At 34.6% G+C, this 20,536-nt stretch overlaps 3 long non-coding RNA genes across 4 annotated transcripts; 1 reads left to right on the forward strand and 2 right to left on the reverse strand.

Annotated features, from left to right (window-relative positions):
* The first annotated feature begins 348 nt into the window (after positions 1–348).
* Positions 349–4,263, forward strand: LOC143072264 (uncharacterized). Its single transcript, XR_012977095.1, has 2 exons — positions 349–551; positions 1,907–4,263. It is a non-coding gene; the product is annotated as an uncharacterized LOC143072264 (long non-coding RNA).
* A 4,030-nt stretch (positions 4,264–8,293) lies between these two features.
* LOC143072265 (uncharacterized) lies at positions 8,294–12,070 on the reverse strand. Of its 2 annotated transcripts, none has more exons than XR_012977096.1 (3): positions 11,924–12,070; positions 9,238–9,304; positions 8,294–8,466 (listed from the first exon to the last, which is right to left on the reverse strand). It is a non-coding gene; the product is annotated as an uncharacterized LOC143072265 (long non-coding RNA). The 2 variants fall into 2 exon arrangements; XR_012977097.1 differs by lacking the exon at positions 11,924–12,070 and adding an exon at positions 11,253–11,907.
* A 3,491-nt stretch (positions 12,071–15,561) lies between these two features.
* Positions 15,562–20,316, reverse strand: LOC143072266 (uncharacterized). Its single transcript, XR_012977098.1, has 2 exons — positions 15,932–20,316; positions 15,562–15,712 (listed from the first exon to the last, which is right to left on the reverse strand). It is a non-coding gene; the product is annotated as an uncharacterized LOC143072266 (long non-coding RNA).
* Positions 20,317–20,536: the final 220 nt, after the last annotated feature.

The following is a 20,536-nucleotide window of genomic DNA, read 5'->3' on the forward strand; positions in this document are numbered from 1 at the left end:
AAACTCTATATAGCTTATTACTCAAATTAAAAACACACATTTACATCTAGTCCGAGATTACTCTGACGTCTAACGGCTGTTTTGCCAGACTGTGGGGCCGTGGGAAAAACAGCCGTTGGATGTCAGAGTAATCTCAGACTAATTTACATCTAAATGAACTTGGCAACAACTTGATGTTTACACCAGAACGGAATGTATATATATTATCATATTCAATAGTATAGAAAAAAATAAAACAATGATTACTGTAAGTATATATACTATTAATCTTGGTGGTCTACATCCTGTTCTAACATTACATAGTATTTTTTTTTAAATTTTAATCATTTATTTTGCGTTTTTCTTTTTTCCAGCATCAAACATTTGTCCACTTGATGGATTCTGCCAAGCTGAAGACTGGTACAGTGTGTATTCACTATTGTTTCATGCATTGACCACCATCAAACAACAACTTCCCGAAATTAAAGAAGTGTTTCTTTGTTCTGATAATGCAGGATGTTACAAGTGTGGACTGATTTGGCTTGTGATGAATGAACTTAATCAGCAATCAGGTAAAGCTAACAAAACCTTTAAACAGACTTATTAAGAAGGGATATATTAGAAGTTACAATACTGTTGACAGGTCACTAAAGATTGCATATTTTGGCTTTAATATATATTGATTCACTTATAGGGTCTTTGCATTGGAAGTAAAAACACTTATTTTAAAACCAGTTGTTGGCATGACAAGGATTATGTTCTTCTAATATATTTTATGATGGTATAATACTAATTAAACCCCTAACAGGATCCCTCTGGATTGTGCTTGATATTCATATGATGAAGACATAATCTTTCAATCAGTTTAATCAAAGTCTGGAGCTGGCATGTCAGTATAACTGCTAGTAGTCTGTTGTTTATATTTTTGTATTATTGTCATTTTGTTTATTTTCTTTTGTTTATACCTCTTCTGACTTCTCTTGAACTGTGTTTTACTGTGTGTTTTGTTATGTGTTTATTTTTCTACATTGGCTAGAGGTATTAGGGGAGGGTTGAGATGTCAAAATCATGTTTAACCCCGCCGCATGTTTGCACCCGTCCCTTTTGTTAATCTTGTATTAATTTTTTTTGTATGAGTTTCTAGTGTATAATTCAGAGTTTAGTATGCATCCATTATCACTGACCTGGTGTAGATATTTGTTTAGAGGCCAGCTGAAGGATTCCTACAGGTGCGGGAGTTTCTCCCTGCATTGAAGACCAATTGGTGACCTTCTACTGTTGACTGTTCTATGGTCGGGTTGTTGTCTCTTTGACACATTCCCCATTTCCATTCTCAATTTGTACATTTTCATGCAGCGTTGTTGACAAGCTTTTGGCATCAATTTGTATTATGTCATTCATTGAATTTTCTGCAATGATATCTCTGAAACCATGAAACAGCATGATCAGTGAAGAATATGCTAATCTGGGAATGAATAAATACACACAACAACAGCAACAAACTTTTGTCACAATTAATTTTTTTTTAAACTAAAAAATGTACCTTCATAAAATTTACTACAATGTATAAAAACTTCATGTTACATATATATACTGTGATATTTATTATGCGATGCATTATCAGAAATTTTCGTCTCAGTTTTCTCAACAACTTTATGCAATTTATCCTATGATACATAATAGAGTGTATACTGTTTTCCTGACCGTCACTTCCCGTTTACAGCATAATGAAACACAGGCGACATAATTTAGGCTCCATCTAGTTGTTTTTGTTTTTAACATTCACATTTAATATATAGAATAATTGAGCAAGGGATATACAAACATACATATTCAAACTTTATGGTGGATTAATTGAACATTTTGTTTTAAGTTGCTTCAAGTAGTTTCATTTAAAATTCTTTATTATATTACCTCTATTTTATAGGCATCATCATAAGGCGATATAATTATAGTGAACCCCAACTTAAAAAACTGAAAAGTTTAATCAGGGTCAGTTAACTGGGCGTAAAGTTGAAGCCATTGACGTTGTACACGGTATGCGATCTGCTGTCACTGAAGATGGAAATAGATGATTTGGTAGATCTGATTGGCTGCAAGTGACACAAATTACAGCCTTTTTTCTAGACTGGCACAGACATCATGGTCGTTTTCTAAGAAAGATGAAGACTTTACACTGGATGCTTTAGTGGCAGATGATGTTGACGATTTAAGGGCCATTGTGACAACTTTAGATGCACAGGATATAAACCAAGAACTGGAAACATTGGAATTTTATGAATAGCAGTCATGAAAGACTATACATTGTATACATTTACATCAAATGATGTTGATTTTAACCTAAAACTTTTAATTCCTTTCATCAAATAATCAGATTAAAAAGTGTATAAATTCTCTCGTATCTCAACTTTATTAGATTTAATTAAAATAATATTTGTAGTAGAGTAGACGATTTTTATTATACAATTTGTTCAAGCTGTTTGTGTATTGAAGAACATGCCCGTATTCATGTGATTGTTTAATACTCTATTGACATTGACCTAAATTTTCAAAAACTATCAATTTCATATGTTGGCATTATTACCCGTGATAAAGATGGTCTAACAAATACAAGAAGTAATGGAAATTATTAGAATTGGAATACATTTTTGAGTTATTAATGATGATTTAAATTTACGAAGGAGTTGTCGCCCTTGAAATGAAAAAAAGGGTGAAAATATTTGTAATAGTACTGCTGAACTGAATATGGTTAATTGTTTATTGTATGGTGAATTGAATTTTTGACTTGTTTGTTAAAAATAGAGTCATATTCTCATACTTGTATTTCATATGCTCACAAAAGAAATTCAACTTGTATGATTTTAATAGAAAGGCAAAGAGGCTTCTTTCTGATAGCAAATACAAATACATGTATGTATGGTTACAGAGTAAGATATCCTGTTACTGTCATTTTGATCCAATATGATCTAACCAAATAATTGAAAAATGAGTATGTCATCAGGCCTGGATTTCTTGAAACAAAACTTTTAAAAGTCAAAATTGAAACTTTAGTCTAAATTTTTTTGTCAACTTCCATCGCAAAGTGAACAGTTTGATTTTAATTGGCTTGAATCAAAATACATTTATTTAACCCAACATCAGTTGATTATTTTTTGTTTGAATAATCCAAGCAAATATTAGTCTATGTTCTATAATTCTAGGAAAAACATAGTGTGTTGCCATACCTTACAATGGTAGAGAGCGTTTTTTCGGCTCTCTCCAAACCATTGGTCTGTTGGTCATATTGTAAAATTTTATGTGTCTGCATTTCTTGAAAGTGATTTTACTTCTGTATAAATTTGTCAATTGATTTAGTTCATATATAAGCACAAATATTGTAGTCACATTTTTTTGTATATAGACTTAGAAATGAAACTTGGATCTGTCAGGGTTTTTTTAAGAGTTATTGCCCTTCAAGTGACTTTTAATTTGACAAATGCATATATGTTAATGTCAAATTGTTAATTGTTGACAGACAGACAGAGTTTATACAAGCATTTTAAAAAAAAACAACTTTTTTTAAAAATAAGGTTCGATCAGTGAAAACTAATAGAATTATTTCCATTGAAATTTTCAAAAGTTGTAAAATTGGCTATTATATAAGGTCCTGAATGTATGTAAACATTGCTACTCTGTGAAAACCTTGTTCAATATGGAAACATACAACATTAACGAACTGATACATTTGCACATTTTCTTCTATACATGTCACTATTCAGGGTTGTAAAATTGTGGGAATTTTTCAAATATTTAAAAAAAAATATGGACTTGACTTAGATTGTCTATTTGTATTTTTGGATGAAAACAGCACTGTTGCCATAAGAACCATTTTTTTTCTTATATAATGCCTTTTAAATACCTGACGCAGGGAAAATCATTTCTTTCCTTGGAAATGCATTAAAAACTAACTTCGGCCAAATTCTTTATTTGAAATTGTCTCAAAATTGAGCAAAAAATATTGAAAATTGACATTTTTTTAAAAAGGGGCTAAAAAAATAGAAAATAAAAAAACACACTCGTTTTTCTTGATTATTAAGAAGAAATAGATACTTTTTGATAAGAAACTAAGGTTAACTATGATAGTACTGGGGGATGTACAAAAAAAAATATATATATATTGATTTTTTTTCAGATATGGAGAAATTAGGGAAATCAGTGATTTCTTGTTAGTAACCATGGCAACAGAGCTTTTTTCATAAATGTCTTTATCATATCAGTTTTCAAACAATAAATTATATCCAACAATATGTTCTAATTATTTAAGCTTAAAAAGATACTATCAGAATAAAGTGATGACATCATACTAGTTTAGCCCTAAAATCAGCAGAATTTACATCGTAACCAAGTGCCTAATTGTTATCATGGCACAAGATGGTTAAGGTGGTACCCAACACTTTCACTAAAATTAATTTGGCTCGTTTAATTTTCATAAAATTTTGTCAAAGAATTTATTTTGACACTTTTACAAAAATATAAAAATTTAAAATTTTTTGAACCAACCGTTTTGTCAGAAAAATTACACTGGTTATATAGCAGTTTGACAAACACTAATTTTGATCATTGAGGAGCTTCATATTGCCTTCACAACGCAACGTAATTAAAAGGTTTAGCTGATATTACAGAGTTATCTCCCTGTAGTGTTAGGTATCACCTTAATGGCCCAAAAAATAAAAAAATGGGAATGATATAAATTATAACATTCAAAATCTGAGAAGGAACCAAATCTTAAATCCATCATGTGCCACTGCCTGCTGATTTCTTACAGGTACCAGTACTTAAACAGTGTTATGTTTTTCTCCAATGGATCCCAAATGTAATGGTCATTATGTCTTGAAATCATATATTGAATGGCCTCATTGTTTGGCATGTTTCGTCACAGACGTCTAGCTGTCATATTTTCTGGAATAAAAAATGCAACCTTGAAAAACGGTCAACAGCAAGAGGGTTAAATTTATGTTCAAATCAGCTGAATCATCCTATCCTTCAATACCAGTAATCAATTTAGAATAGTTCAAATCCATTCTGCAATTGGAGAACCTTCAAAAATTTAAACAAAAATGTGTCCATACATGTAGTACAAGGAAGCCCCAATCGCACTATCATTTTCTATGTTCAGTGGACTGTAGATTTGGGGTCAAACTTCTAATTTGGCATAAAAAAAATAGAAAGATCATATCATAGGGAACATGTGTACTAAAAGAGGGACGAAAGATACCAAAGGGACAGTCAAACTCATAAATCTAAAATAAACTGACAACGCCATGGCTAAAAATGAAAAAGAAAAACAGAAAAACAATAGTACACATGACACAACATAGAAAACTAAAGAATAAACAACACGAACCCCACCAAAAACTAGGGGTGATCTCAGGTGCTCCGGAAGGGTAAGCAGATCCTGCTCCACATGTGGCACCCGTCGTGTTGCTTATGTGATTACAAATCCGGTAAATAGTCTAATTCGGTAGGTCACATTCATGAAAGGGAAGGGGATTGTAGTTACGACGTAAGGAACATATCCGATATCTTTTGTGAAACGGTTATTCCATAACGGTCAAGCAACTACTAAGTTTCAAGTGATTGAACTTTGACTTCATCAACCTAATGCTCATTAATGGGGCATAAAAATGGTATACAATGTCGAAACTTTGTACTTGTTATTTCCTTCCTATGAAAAAAAGTAATGGTTTTCTAGAACTGAAAAAAAAATGTATATGTACCACTTTTATTTTAATTTAATTTTCTGTGTTTTAAGCACTGCTTTTGGACTTCAACATGGCGGCCAGTTTTTATTGGTGGAGAAAGCTGGAGTGCTGGTAGAAAAACACCAACCAACGATAGGAAAACTGACAATCCTAGTCAATTAAGATTGGAGTTGAGTGCACCTGGGTTCAAACTTACAGCCTCATTGTTGACTAGCTAGTGATTACAGTAGTGAATTACTTAGACCACTTGGCCGATGAGGCCTCATTTTTTAAAATAGAAGTCAACATTACCACATTACCACAATGGTTTAAAGGAAGGGGAGATAACAACTTAGATTTAAAAATGAATAAATAGAATGCTTAGAAATTGGGTTGAAGTAAAAATTTATATAGATGTACAGCTTGGGATAAATTAGGAATTTAATTCAATTAACTATTTACTTGGTGATGTAATAAATTTTGCACAGATCAAGGATTTGTATAGTGAGAAGGATTGGAATCTCGCGGTATCTCGTTAGTTCACGCGTATCGTGAGAAGTCATAAACTCGCCACTTATACCATGATACTCGATTGTATTGTAAATATCCGGTTTTATCGCTTGGTTGACAACGTTATGAAAATACACATGGTAAGCTACGATCTTACGATCTATTTACGATATAAATTTTGTGTAGACTTACCGATAATATTATTCTTATTTCTCTTAAATTACAAAGTGATAATTACCTAATTTGATCAAAAGGAACAGTTTGCGTATATAAAGTCTGTCTGTGCAATTTTCGTATTAAAAAAAATCAATTTAGTTTGTAAGGGAGCTACCATTTGATTTTTATGGGGGGGCTAGGATGAAAAATTTTGTCCTGCATTTTTTTTAGTTCTAATCTCTGTCCTGCCTTTTTATTTTTCACTCTATTCGGTCCTGCCTTTTTTTTTATTAGTTTATCCTGACTTTTTTTACCTAAATTGTCATCCTGCCTTTTTTTTTGCAAAGTGTCTCATCCTGCCTTTTTTTTTACTCATAACTCCTGTCCTGCCTATTTTTTTCAAATTTCATCCTAGCCCCCCCCCCCCCCCCCCATAAAAATCAAATGGTAGCTCCCTAAATTTGATATTCATGCCGGAAAAAGATAAAAATATTTAGTTTTCCCCCTCATGTGACCGCAGTTTTGATAGTCCATTATTATCATCATAATAATCATTTACTCAAAGAGGTAGATGAAATAATAATTTGATTGTCACAGCTTGTTGTTTGACTTTCTGTTTTTTTAAATAGTTCTTTGTTTTTTATTAATTATGCAAGGAACTGTTTGTAATTGAAATATATTTTTGTGGTGATTAGATTAATTAATGAAGAATATATATAATTAAATAAATTACAAACTTTTATCTCAAAACATAACATTTAATTTAACAAAAATTAAGATGATCAATTAAATGAAGTCTTTGATCTCAGTATCAGAACAAGCTTAGATATATTATAAAATGGAATATTTAGTTATCAACTTTCAGTTCAAATTATTATTCAATGTTACAACAATGTCAGATTTTTTATCCTGGGACCAAGATATTGACCTTGATCTTTTGTTAGGTGAATATACTGAGTATGATCCAGAACCCAGTGACAGTGATGAAGAATGTTACATTGCCAAAAAGAAAAAAGTCTGAACCTGTACCAGATACATGTATTAAACCTTCCTACAGTTGCCCTGTTTGCAAAAAGACTCTGAAAACAATTTCAGGCTTCCGTGGTCATGTCCAGAAACAACATGGACAGAATTTGAGAGCATCAGACCATCGCACACATGCAGATAGTAAACTACCTAGCACAGTCCGTGACGCCTTAAATGAAAGTTTATTTGCTGAAATATTCCCTACAGCTTTGCAGTCCAGTTTGTCCAACATTGCTAATGATCCATTTACCATCAATGACAGCATAATAGACATTTGCAAATTTGTGACCAATTCAGCATTAGTGCAAGACATTTTGTTGAAATATTTTCAGCCGATATTTGTTGAAACTACAAGCAACATATCTTCCTCATGTGACAAAGAGCAAATGTTTCGCCGTTTACACATAAGTAGAGTTAAGCCAGAATTAGCAAACACTTTCCACTCTCATTGTCCATCTTATTCATTGAACTGTACCAACTTATTCCTACAGATGGTACATGAAGATATTGTTGGTGAAATTTTTAAAGTTCAGACAATGACAGCTGTTCAGAAATCTACATCAAATCAGGAAAAGTTAACAGAAAATGACCAAAGCATTTTTTATTATATTGCTGGTTACACCATTCGTGCTCTACAAAAGAGATACACCAGGTACTCTACTAAGAAGTTGTCCGTCATAAATAAATTTACAGACAATTCTTCGGGTGTTAACTTTGTGAAACAATATGACAAGTGGTACAAGACACAAGACCGTGGTGGCCTTCAGAAACCATCAGATTCCCTGTTCTTATTAATCCGTGAATTAGAGACAATTATTCGCAAAACAGTTGAACCTTCATATAGTGCTAGTACGCTTCTTATTGATCCTTTAAAAGAAACTATGATGGAAGGGTTTATGTCCAATATCACCACACAGAGATTTTTTCTTTACACGTGACTTTTGAGTTCCTCATTTCGAGGCGCATTAGGGATGTTGTCCCATATTGCAATCCATAGTTCTGATTTTTCCAAATATTTTTATGTGATCTTCATTGGTATGACATTCTGAATAAATCTGTGTATTTTTGTCCATTTCTGAAAAAAAATAAAGTTGTTTCAGCACTATAAGGCAATGACACTTTTATCGCTATATTTATTTATTTTGAATACAAAGTGTATGCATAATTAATTTCTTCCAGTATACCTTCAATAGTCAAAAGAAGGACAAAACATCTGAATGTAACCTTAAATTACAACACACAGACCCTGTTGAAGCATTCAATAAAATTTTCTGGTGCCTAAAAGTGCATTTTGACAGAGAATTTATGCAAAAATGAAGATTTCAGAAAAAAAAACCACCAAAATACTTAATTATTCTAGCCAGTGGAAACCTTGTATTTTATACTGTAGAAACCACTATAAACTACTGTAAAAGTCATTTGAATCATATAATTAGAGTGCAATGAAGTGCAAATTTTCAAAACTTGTTCTTTCACATAATTCTATTGTTAGAACATAAAAAATGTTTTTTACATGTATTTCAGTGAAAATCTTTAATCAGTGAGATATCGGCATGAGGTTTTAAAGGAAACATTGTGGCATCACACGTAATATGGCGTCATTAACTAACGACACATCAAAATATTGCTAATTATAGTTTGCAGTGTTACATGAAGAACAGTTGCCGCAAGGTTTAACTTGAAATATGGAGTCGAAAAGATCATTAACCAAGCATTTTCATTTAATGCCAAGACCATAGCAACAGTTTTCATATCAGTATATTTTTAACATACCGACTGTAATTTGATTTGCATAAATACCATAAATAAACAATTTAGAGCTTGCCAAATAAAACAAAATGCTTACCAGTTATTCAGGACTTTTTAAAACCTCTAGTTTGCCATCTCAGGTTAAAAAGTAATGATGTCTGGAACTGAAAAAAGACAAAAAAATTACTCAGGCTGTGTTATTATTTGGTTTACATTTTTGTAGATACATAAGTATTATTGAGAGAGCAAAAATCAAATTCTTGAAAGTTTTATCGCAAAGAAAGAAAAACGCTTCTCCCTTGTGGCTTATCAACCTTCATTTAAATCTTTTATATTAGCAGCAACGAGTGCTAGCTAACTAGCTTAATAGTTGAAAAGGTGCAGCAATATTGTTTTCAAAGTTTTGTTGATCCTCCCCCTTTTTCACTGAGAAAAGACAATATCTTGTGATTTGCTAGTGTGCATTACAAATAATAATTCATGATTTCTTTTACATGTTTGACTGTTTATTAACAGCAAATTATTGGATAAAAGCACATGTGTAAACATTTTGAATAGTGAGCCCTGATATGATTTTTTTTGTACAAGTTATATATTTTCACAGAAATCACACCATATGCAATCTTTTCAACAGTTGTACAGTAATCTTTTTATAAGAAAAATGACCATTACAGAAAGTTTGATATAATATATATTTACACATTTGGTTATCCCAAAGTAGTTTCTAAATTTATTCAGACAATTAAAGTTATAATTGTAAACTTGTAAACAGATGGATCTACTTACATACATACATGCAAACTCTTAACATATATACAAAAACATGTACATACTGAACATGTAAATCAAAACATAACAATTGAACAGCAACTTGAGACAAACTTAAAATTTGCAGACTGTCCTTTCTGTTACATCAGCTTGTGATTTTATATAGTTTTTCACCATACTGAATTTCAGACTTAACAAATGTTTGCCAGACTAACAAGCCATAAAAGCAGTTTTTTTATGTCTCTTAATTTATTTGGCGCGTCCAAGGATTTGTATAGCGAGACAAATCCTTGGCTCGTTGGATTTTTTTAAAATGAATATTTTAGACTAGGTTTAAGTCGTAGCACTAGCTTGTACTGGTAGGAAATAGTAGATTGGGATGTTCGGATGATCGTGCATTTACCAATTATTCAATATAGGTATAGAGGCATTTTCCAATTATCAATGATTATTCAATGAAGGAATAAAGGGAGGTGTTCAAATGCCAGCTGCGCTTCAGCACAAACATGTGCACCTTTCATTTATCATTTCGACACTGGATTATACCTTGTTGTAGTCTCTTTCTGATTACAAATGAATATATACATGTTCTTGAATAATTTTATTTAGAGTTAGCATGGTTAGAGCAAGGATTTGTATAAAATGTCATATAAAATGTAAATAACAACAGACAAAACATGAGCATGAGCCAGTGTCGGATCCAGGGAGAGGGTTCCGAGGGTTGGATTCCCCCATTTTTTGGGACGAACAATGCATTTGAATGGGGACATATATTTGGACCCCCCCCTTTCCCCCTTGTCCTGGGTTAGGAACCCCCTTTTTCAAATGGCTGGATTCGCCACTGGGAGCTGTCTCTGATTTCAGAGTTCTTTTACGGACATTCAATTTTCACCATAGTTATCGTAAACACAAAAAGAGGCAATATGAAAAAGGGTAATTATGAGGGGGAGGACAGGGGTAAGGGAGACAGGGAGAAAGGGGGTAGGAGAAAGGAGAAAGGGGGTGGGAGAAAGGAGAAAGGGGGTAGGAGAAAGGAGAGGAAGGCTGGGAGAAAGGAGAAAAAGTTGGAGAAAGGAGAAAAAATAAAATATCTCTCCTTTTAAAATTTTTTCTAATATTTCAAGAAAAAATATCTCAAAAGGAGATGTTTTATTCTAATGGGAGAAAGGAGAACAGGGGTAGGAGAAAGGAGAAGAGGGGTGGGATAAGGGAGAAGGGTACCCCCCTGTCCTCCCCCTCAATTATATGACTGCTTACAAGTGCTTCTCTCCGACCTCTAGGGAACATACATGTATGCACAATAGGCCGTTTTAAAAGACATAATTCTGTTGAGAAATACAATACCTTTGTTGTTAACATCCAATTTAACACAGAAGCAAGTATAAATGTAAACATTTCCATCACGTTTTCTCAGAAAATTCGAGATCAAGGAAGTTAATTTATGTTAATTTGATCCCGCCCATAATGACGACATTTGGATGCATCTGGTGACCGTAGTGGTATTTTAAAACGATGATAATAGCACACGTTATCAATTTACATGCCCTTTTTTTTTTAAAGAACACCAAACAAACTATAATTAAATGAAATAATTACGTTTCATAGCTGAAATCGACTAAATGAAATACTTTATTGATTTTATCTAAGCCCATCCTACTTTGCACTGTCGCGGAACCATTTTGGACAGGTTGGCCTGAAAAATTCATCAAAATAGCAACAACCAAAGCACCTTTCACCATATCATTTGAACTGTTCACGTATCAAGCACATTTATTTCATATTATTAAAGTTTTTTCACATAATTCCTCATTTTGAAGGAGGAGATTGAACTCAAAGATGGGGTTTGGACAGCCTTTTTGGGCGGGATTATGGCGATGACCAGGAGAGAATATGCATAGTCAATTTAGCTGTAAATAATGCGTATTGTAACGATGTTAATTGATTTCTTAATCTGAACTGACATAATATTACACATAAAAGTATCATTATTATGCAAATATATATATTATACTTACAATAGGCTGACTTTAATCTTGATGCGACACGAATTGAACTGTTAATGGAGGACATAAAACGACAAACGAGATGCATCACGGTTAATCTCGCCAAAATCTCGTATACGCAGCTTATTATATACAGCCAATGCAAACTGCTCGCGAGATTCCAATCCTTCTCACTATACAAATCCTTGCACAGATCAAGATATTTAGTTTATATTAATTACCCAGTAAACAAGATGAGTACACCACAAAAATAATTTTGATTTATTTATTTTAATATTGTAGTTTTTACCAGTTTCCCTTATAAATGTATTATAAAGAGTTGTCATATCTTTTAAATGCCCTTTTAAGCTCACCTGGCCCAAAGGGCCAAGTGAGTTTTTTCTCATCACGTCGTCGTCATTAACTTTTACAAAAATCTTCTTCTCTGAAACTACTGAGCCAAATTTAACCAAACTTGGCCACAATCATCATTGGGGTATCTTGTTTAAAAAGTGTGTCGGGTGACCTGGCCAACCAACCAAGATGGCCGCAATGGCTTAAAATAGAACATAGGGGTTAAATGTTTTTGGCTTATATCTCTGAAACCAAAGCATTTAGAGCAAATCTGACAGGGGTAAAATTGTTTATCAGGTCAAAATCCATCTTCCCTGAAATTTTCAGATGAATCGGACAACCCATTGTTAGGTTGCTGCCCCTGAATTGGTAATTTTAAGGAAATTTTGTTGTTCTTATACGACTGCAAAAATTTTTTTAAATTTGGTTTTGGTAACATGTTGTCGTCGTCGTTGTCAGTGTCATCCAAAGACGGATGGTTTCTGGATAATAACTTCAGTATCAGTTAATAGGAATCAATAAAATTTTAACACAATTTTTATATGCTCTGAAATTGTACTGTAATGTTCTAAACCATTAAGTAGAAGGTTGCGATTTATTTTCAGGTTTATGGGGCAAACAGTCTTGGAAGTAATGGCCAAAAAGGGGCCATAAACAATCATTTTTAGCTCACATGGCCCAAAATGACTGAAATGGTCAATTGACCCCCTAAGGAGTTATTGTTTTTAACAATTTTTATAAAATTTGTAAATTTTTACTACTATTTTCCACTGAAACTACTGGGCCAAGTTCATTATAGATAGAGATAACTGTAAGCAGCAAGAATGTTCAGTAAAGTAAGACGTACAAACACATCACCATCACCAAAACACAATTTTGTCATGAATCCATCTGCTTCCTTTGTTTAATATTCACATAGACCAAGTTGTAGTTTCAGGAAAATAACTTATGTATAACTGTATGAATCTCTCTGACATTGTACCACAAGGTTCCATATAACAAAGGGAATAGTTGGATTCAGTTTGGGGTTAATATCCCTGAACAATAAGAAATAAGGGACCGAAAAGGGCAAAAAAGAAGTATTTTTCTTGTATTTAAAAGTGTATGGATCTCTCTTAAATCATACTACAAGGTTTTTTACTAGAAATGAAAGGCTGGGATTGAGTTTTGGGGTTCTTGCTCCAAGGGGGGTTCCAAATAAGTGAGGGCCCAAAAAGGGGCCCAAATAAGCATTTTTGTAGTTTTCAGTCAATAACTTGTGTTAAAGTGTGTAAATCTCTGAAATTATACCACAAGTTTCCATACTACAAAGGGATGGTAAGGGAGGGGGTTATGGCTCAAATCATTAAGCAATTAGGGGCAAAAAAAGGGGGGAAACAAGGTTTTTTTCTGGTTAAAGGACAATTTAGACAATTTAAAAGCAGTGAAAGGGAGGTGATCCAATTAAAATTTAAGGTGGTATGGATGTCTTTCGCCATCTTGGATTGTAAAAAACAGAGATTCTAAGGTCCAGATTTTCAATCAAATTAGCAAAATTTGATGCAGGAATGCAGATAACTAATATGAATTTGCATTTAAAAGAACAAATTTATAAGATTATAACTTATAAATAATAATTTTAATATTTTCAAATTGGCATTTTAAGGGTAGGTAACTCTGAAATAGTGCATTTTCTGAAGGAATCTACATGGAATTTTGCTATTTTGTATTTTAGCCGGAAAAAACGCACGGTGACCCTATCTTTTCTTTTGATATTCTCAAAGCATTTTAAAAAATCTATCTTCTCGTATTTTATTTTACAATTCTATCATTTAGTTTAGCTTCTAATCACTTAATGGTGCTAAAAAATTTTCCTGTATAATCCATACAAAATTCGTCATTTTGTCACGACCTGTAGCTTGAGAAAATGCGCGGTGACCTATCATTTTTATGATATTTTTAAACATATATCAATACATACTACATTTTGGCAAAGTATGAACAAATTCTATCATTTTTTAATTTAGACTCCCATACCACCTTAAAGAACACTGTTATATATATATATATGTTTGATTACTTGATTATCTCCCTTACACTGCTTAAAAATTATGTATTCAGAAATGATGATTCTCTTGAGATGTGTAGCTGCAGTTAAGCCTATAGATAAAAGTAAGAGTAAAACTGAAGATTTAAATAATTCTAGAGTTCTGTAAATATTTTAAGGTTGTAATTAACTAATGGAGTTCATGTTAAGATATATTTTAATAGACACTATTAAATGATAAAAAAAAGCTGGTAATACAAATATCTTAAACCAGAAATGATCTTCATAAAAAAAACAGGTCTATTCAAAATAACTGACAGTTCTGTTGATACTTCATAATATACCAGGAAAATATGAGGAATCCACAGTACTGTCAGTTATTTTGAATATTTTTTTATTTTTTCCATCCAGTGAACTGTCAAGATAATGTACAAAAAGTAAAATCACAAAAATACTGAACTCAGAGGAAAATCAATTCGGAAAGTCTATAATCACATGGCAAAATCAAATAACAAAACGCATCATAAACGAATGGACAAGAACTGTCATATTCCTGACTTGGTACAGGCTTTTTCAAATGTAGAAAATGGTGGATTGAACTGTTTTATCGCTAGCTAAACCTCTCACTTGTATGACAGTCGCATCAAATTCCATTATATTGTCAACGATGCGTGAACAAAACAAACAGACACAATAGATAAAAAGGTAAAAAAAAATAGGGATACAGCAGTCAACATTGTGTTATCATCTAAATCACTGTAAAAACAACAAATGTAACGAAGAAGCACAAAAAGGCATACATCAAATTTAACATTCTCATTTTGTTTATACATTGAATTATACGATTTAATTTATCTATGTAAAATGCACCCATAAAGGATGGAGGGATTTAAGTACTGGTGTAAAATTGAGCGTTTGAAATTCGCACAACAGTGACAAAAAGCTATTTGCTGATTGCTGTCGAAATGTACTATTGTAATTGTTTATTTGTGTATTTCTTTGTCCTGAATGTTCTTCTATTTATTTGTACTGAAGTTCTGTCATTTAAGAGCGGGGGCAATACCTTTTTATGTTAACCTGTTTTTGGCCCTCTTCAAGGTGTTGTTAACTGTTATTTGAGATAAATTTAAAATTTAAACTGTTGAATGTTTAACCCACTTTGCATTTGTTGTTAATCGTTGAGTTTTTCCCAAAATCATTGAGGTGTTGTTAACATGTTACCTATTGCCCCCTCATGGAAAGTTTTTTTTGTTATGTTTAGCATTGCCATAAAAGCGTGAGGTTTGACTAGTATGCTGAGCCTGACTCAGCTAGTATAACCAAGGGACTGTATTGCAATCTCGGCAAATTATAAAGAATAACAACTTGTGGGTGAAGATTGTAGATTATAATTCCACCAGAAATGATACAGGAGTTTTACAGAGCGTGTATTGTTTGGTAAACTGAAAGAAATAAAAATACAATATTTTACAATATGTACGAAAGAAATATATGAATGTTCAATGCAATAATAATATCAAGTCAAAAACGAAAGTAGAATTCTCAGGTCAATTCATAGAAATAAACAATTACAGTTCGTATTTGTTGAATAAACGTGGAATTCAAGTTAACGGAATTAACGGTATATATATTTAACAGTTTATAATCGATTTGAAACGTACTTGACGGTGATTTGTCACAATATCCACAGGAGCAGATTTGTCGTGGCATCCATTTGCAATAGACAGGTGAGGAAGAGAAAGTAAACGGTAGTGAAAATACGGATAAGTCCAGATTATTTCCGGAAAATATGAATGTCTGAAAATTCAATCCAATAGACTTTATAGTAAATATAGTTGCGTATGTGATCCAGAATACTCCCCGTCTGAAATCTACCTGATATCACTATTCCAGAAAGTATAATTCCAAATGTGAATGTCACTATATTAATCCAAAATATATACATATTATTACACAGGTTTGTTCTCTATGAGAAGAATCATGTCCACGATAGGGCGTGTGTAGGTTGTGGCTTTTCCATTAACGATTACTCGCACTTCTGCTTTTCGGACATGTTCGTCTGAACTTTTAAAAGAGTTCACTATAATTCCAACGGGCCATTGGGTACGGCAAATGTTTTTGTCCTTTAGAAGAATGACGTCTCCTTCGATGAGATCACGGCGATCTTCGGTCCATTTTCGTCGTTGTTGTAGTAACGGCAGGTACTCCTTCCTCCAACGGGACCAGAAAACACTGGCTAGAGCCTGTACTCGTCTCCATTCGGCAAGACAGAGATCTCGTTTGTCGAATTCCCCAAGATGGTCTGAAGTGAAAATGTAGTCGGTTTTCTGCGTCAATAACATAGCCGGAGTTAATATTAACGGATTCTCTGGATCTGTTGATACCGGTACCAGAGGTCTAGAGTTCACTATTGCTGAAACTTCTGTCATTAGTGTGTTGAGCACGTCATGTGTTAGGCTTCTTCCGGCTGCGTTAAGAAGCATAGAATCAAGAATTCTCCTAGTGATACCAATCATTCTTTCCCAGGCTCCACCCATGTGGGATGAATGCGGCGGATTGAAGATCCAAGTTGTACCAGAATTGTACAGAAAGTTATTGAAGGGTCCATCTTCAACGTTGATTGAGTCAATCTTTAAATCGTCGATTGCGCCGATAAAGTTCGTTCCACGGTCAGATCGGAAAATCTTAACTTGGCCTCTTATAGCGGTGAATCTCCTGACAGCGTTTATGAAGGCTGAAGAACTCATTTCCTCGACTAATTCGATGTGAATAGCTCTTGTCACTAAGCATGTGAATAAAATTGCCCAACGCTTTGAGTTGGCGTATCCACCACGTGTTTTACGTGAAACAATTGTCCAGGGTCCAAAGGTGTCTATTCCAACGTTAGTAAACGGAGGTGAAGGTTCAAGACGGTCCTCTGGCAAATCAGACATGATTTGATACTCGGTTTTTCCTCTGAGTTTGCGGCATGTCACACATTTGTAAATAATAGATGAGATCAAGCGTTTTGCTCCTACGATCCAAAATCCTGCGGATCGAATCGCTCCATCTGTGAAATGTCGACCTTGATGTTTTATCTTGTTGTGGTAGTGTCGAACTAATAATGTCGCTATATGATGGCGTCCAGGGACGATCAATGGTTTCTTTTCACGGAGGTTTAAGTCAGATTTGGCGATACGGCCTCCTACTCGTAATAGTCCTCGTTCGTCCAAAAACGGATTAAGGTTAGCTATCGGACTCCGCTTATGAATTTGTTCCTGACGTTTAATGCAATCTATTTCATCTCCGTAAACTTCATATTGAGCAGATATTAAGATGAAATTTTCGGCATTCGAAAAGCCATCCAGAGAAGTCACTGGTGATGTCTGTTTTGACCCGTGTAAACGGGAGAAACGTTCCAAAAAGGCTATCGCTCGCACAAGTGATGTCCAGTTGGAGAATCTGTTGAATCTATCAGTTCCGATACCTTTTTGCTCAAGTGTGGCAAATGTTTTTGCAACATTAACAGTTGCACGTATTTCTCCATCTTCCTCTGGGTCTATTAGCTGATATATGTCCTCAGAATTCTTTTGTTCTGAGAAAAGAAATTGTCTTGGTCCTAATAACCATTCGCTGCTATGAATTTCGTGAGCAGGTACGGACCTTGTTCCCGAGTCTGCGGGATTACGGTTAGTTGGTACATAATTCCATTGACTTGGAGAGCTAAATTTTCTTATTTTCTCTACTCTATTGGCGACATAGATAAAGAACCTTCTTGTCTCGTTACTGATGTAGCCTAGGACTACTTTACTGTCTGTGTAGAATTTTACGGTGTCTATATGTAAATCTAAATTATCCATGATGGTCTGTGTTATCTCGACTGCTAATACTGCAGCAGATAGTTCAAGGCGTGGAATAGTATGACCACTTGTTGGTGCAACTTAGGTTTCCCAAGAATGAAACCTATGTTTGGTTCACCACTACTGTCGGTCGTGCGTAGATATGCAACAGCTGCTATGGCTTTTTCTGATGCATCAGAGAAGACATGTAACTCCTTTGTGGTGGTTTTGCTGAGATACGGCACGTAGGTACGTGGAATGCGCAATGTTTCGATAGCAATTAGAGTGTCTCTCCAAGATTTCCACTCATCTGCTGTCTCATCAGAAAGAGGTTGGTCCCAATCAACGGTTTCTGATACTATTTTCCGTAATAGGAGTTTCCCTTGTATAATCACTGGAGCCAAAAATCCTAGAGGATCGTAGAGACTGTTTATCGTTGATAAAATTCCTCTCCGAGTAATCGGTTTGTTTTCTGATGATAATTGAAATAAGAAGTTATCAGTGTTTACGTCCCAGCTGAGACCAAGACTACGTTGCAGGGGTTTGCTGTCGCATTCTAAGTCTAGATCTTTAAGATTTGAAGCCAAATCACTGACATGAAATGCAGACATAACTTCCGCACAATTAGAGGCAAACTTGTGAAGGCGTAAGTTTCCATATTTTGCTAATGCTTGCTGTGTGTCCTTCATGAGCTTCATAGCTTCCTCTTTAGTAGGACATGACGTTAGACCGTCGTCGACATAGAAGTCTCTTGTAACAAAGCTAGTCACGTGACTGCCAAACTCTTGTTCTGATGCTTGAGCTGCTTTTCTGAGTCCAAGCGTAGCAACGGCAGGTGACGGACTATTTCCGAAAACATGAACTCTCATGCGGTATTCGACAAGGTTCTTCTGTAGGTCATTGTCTTTATGCCATAAAAATCTCAGATAATTTCGGTGGTCTTTTCTGACAACAAAGCAGTGAAACATATGTTGAACGTCTGCAGTAACTGCAACCATTTCTTTCCTGAAACGCAGCAATACTCCCAAGAGATCATTGGTCAAGTCTGGACCTGTAAGCAGGACGCTGTTAAGTGAAACTCCGTTACATTTGGCGGAAGAATCAAACACACCTCTTATCTGATCGGGTTTCTTCGGATGATAAACACCAAACAATGGCAAATACCAGCACTCCTCATGTTCGTGCAATGGTGGAGCGAGCTCTGCATGATTATTATCTAAGATTTTACTCATAAATGTAAGAAAATGTTCCCGCTTCACTGAGTTTCTATTCAGACTGGCGTCTAACATGTTAGCACGGTGAAGAGCCTGTGGTCTGTTGCTAGGCAATGGCTGTCTTGGCACTCGGAACGGTAACGGTGCTACCCAACTTCCTTTCGAGTCTCTGACAAATTCGTTGTCCATCTGTTTCATGAACATTTTGTCCTCATATGACTGTCCAGGCTTATCATCGTCCCTTGTTTTTTCAAAGAGTGGCGATTGTAAATCTTTCGTTACAGGGTCTGTGTAGTTTTCCCGGATGTCAAACTTGCTTGTGCATGGTTGAAAGGTTGAAGGTTGTCCTGTAGGTAAAATGTTGGTTATTTTAACATTTAACTCAAGAGGAACATGCTGCTTGTTAATGCAGGTTTCTCCTATTACTACCCAACCAAGTTTCAATTGTTGTGCATATGGAGTTCTGGGTGGTCCTATGCGCTGGTCGAGGACATGGTGTGCCTCTATAAGGTCTCTGCCTATTAAGAGAAGTATTTGGCAATTTTCCTCTATTGGTGGAATGCTGCCCCTAAGTTCTTTCAAATGAGGGTGATGCATTGTTACTTCAGGAGTAGGTATTTCGTCCCTATTATTGGGGATATGATCACATTCAATCAGTACAGGAAGGTCAAATTTGTCATTACCATTGATTGATTCCATGACGAAACCTCTTCCTCTTTTCCCGGAAGTGACTACTTTGCCGGAGCATGTTGATAAAGTATAGTTCTCCGGTTTATCTTTGACGTCGAAAAGATTAAAGAATTCGGGCGATGCTAGTGACCGGTTGCTTTGGTCATCAATGATGGCGTACATGCGAATCACTTTGTCCTGGTTATCTTTGTGATAAACATTCACAGGAAGTATTTTAGCACAAGATTTCCCGCTATATGCATCTTTGCAGATCTCAGTACAGGTAGAGTTAACTGAGGTTGCCTTAGTTTCAGCCGATTCTATAGGCTCCCCGCCGTAGGCTTGCTTAGGCGGGCTAGATTGACAACTTGCAGGTTGCTGTGGTCTAGTGATGTGAAGTGCGGTAGTGTGTTGTTTACTTCCACATTCTTTACAACTTATGCGTGCATTGCATTCCCGGCTCCTGTGTGTGGTAGAATCACAACACTTGTAACATACATTGTTTTCTTTTAAAAGACCTTTGCGCTCCTCTATTGACTTGGCTCGGAACGCTCGACATTCATTT

The sequence above is a fragment of the Mytilus galloprovincialis genome, chromosome 4 (assembly GCF_965363235.1).
Source record: "Mytilus galloprovincialis chromosome 4, xbMytGall1.hap1.1, whole genome shotgun sequence".
Classification (NCBI taxonomy): domain Eukaryota; kingdom Metazoa; phylum Mollusca; class Bivalvia; order Mytilida; family Mytilidae; genus Mytilus; species Mytilus galloprovincialis.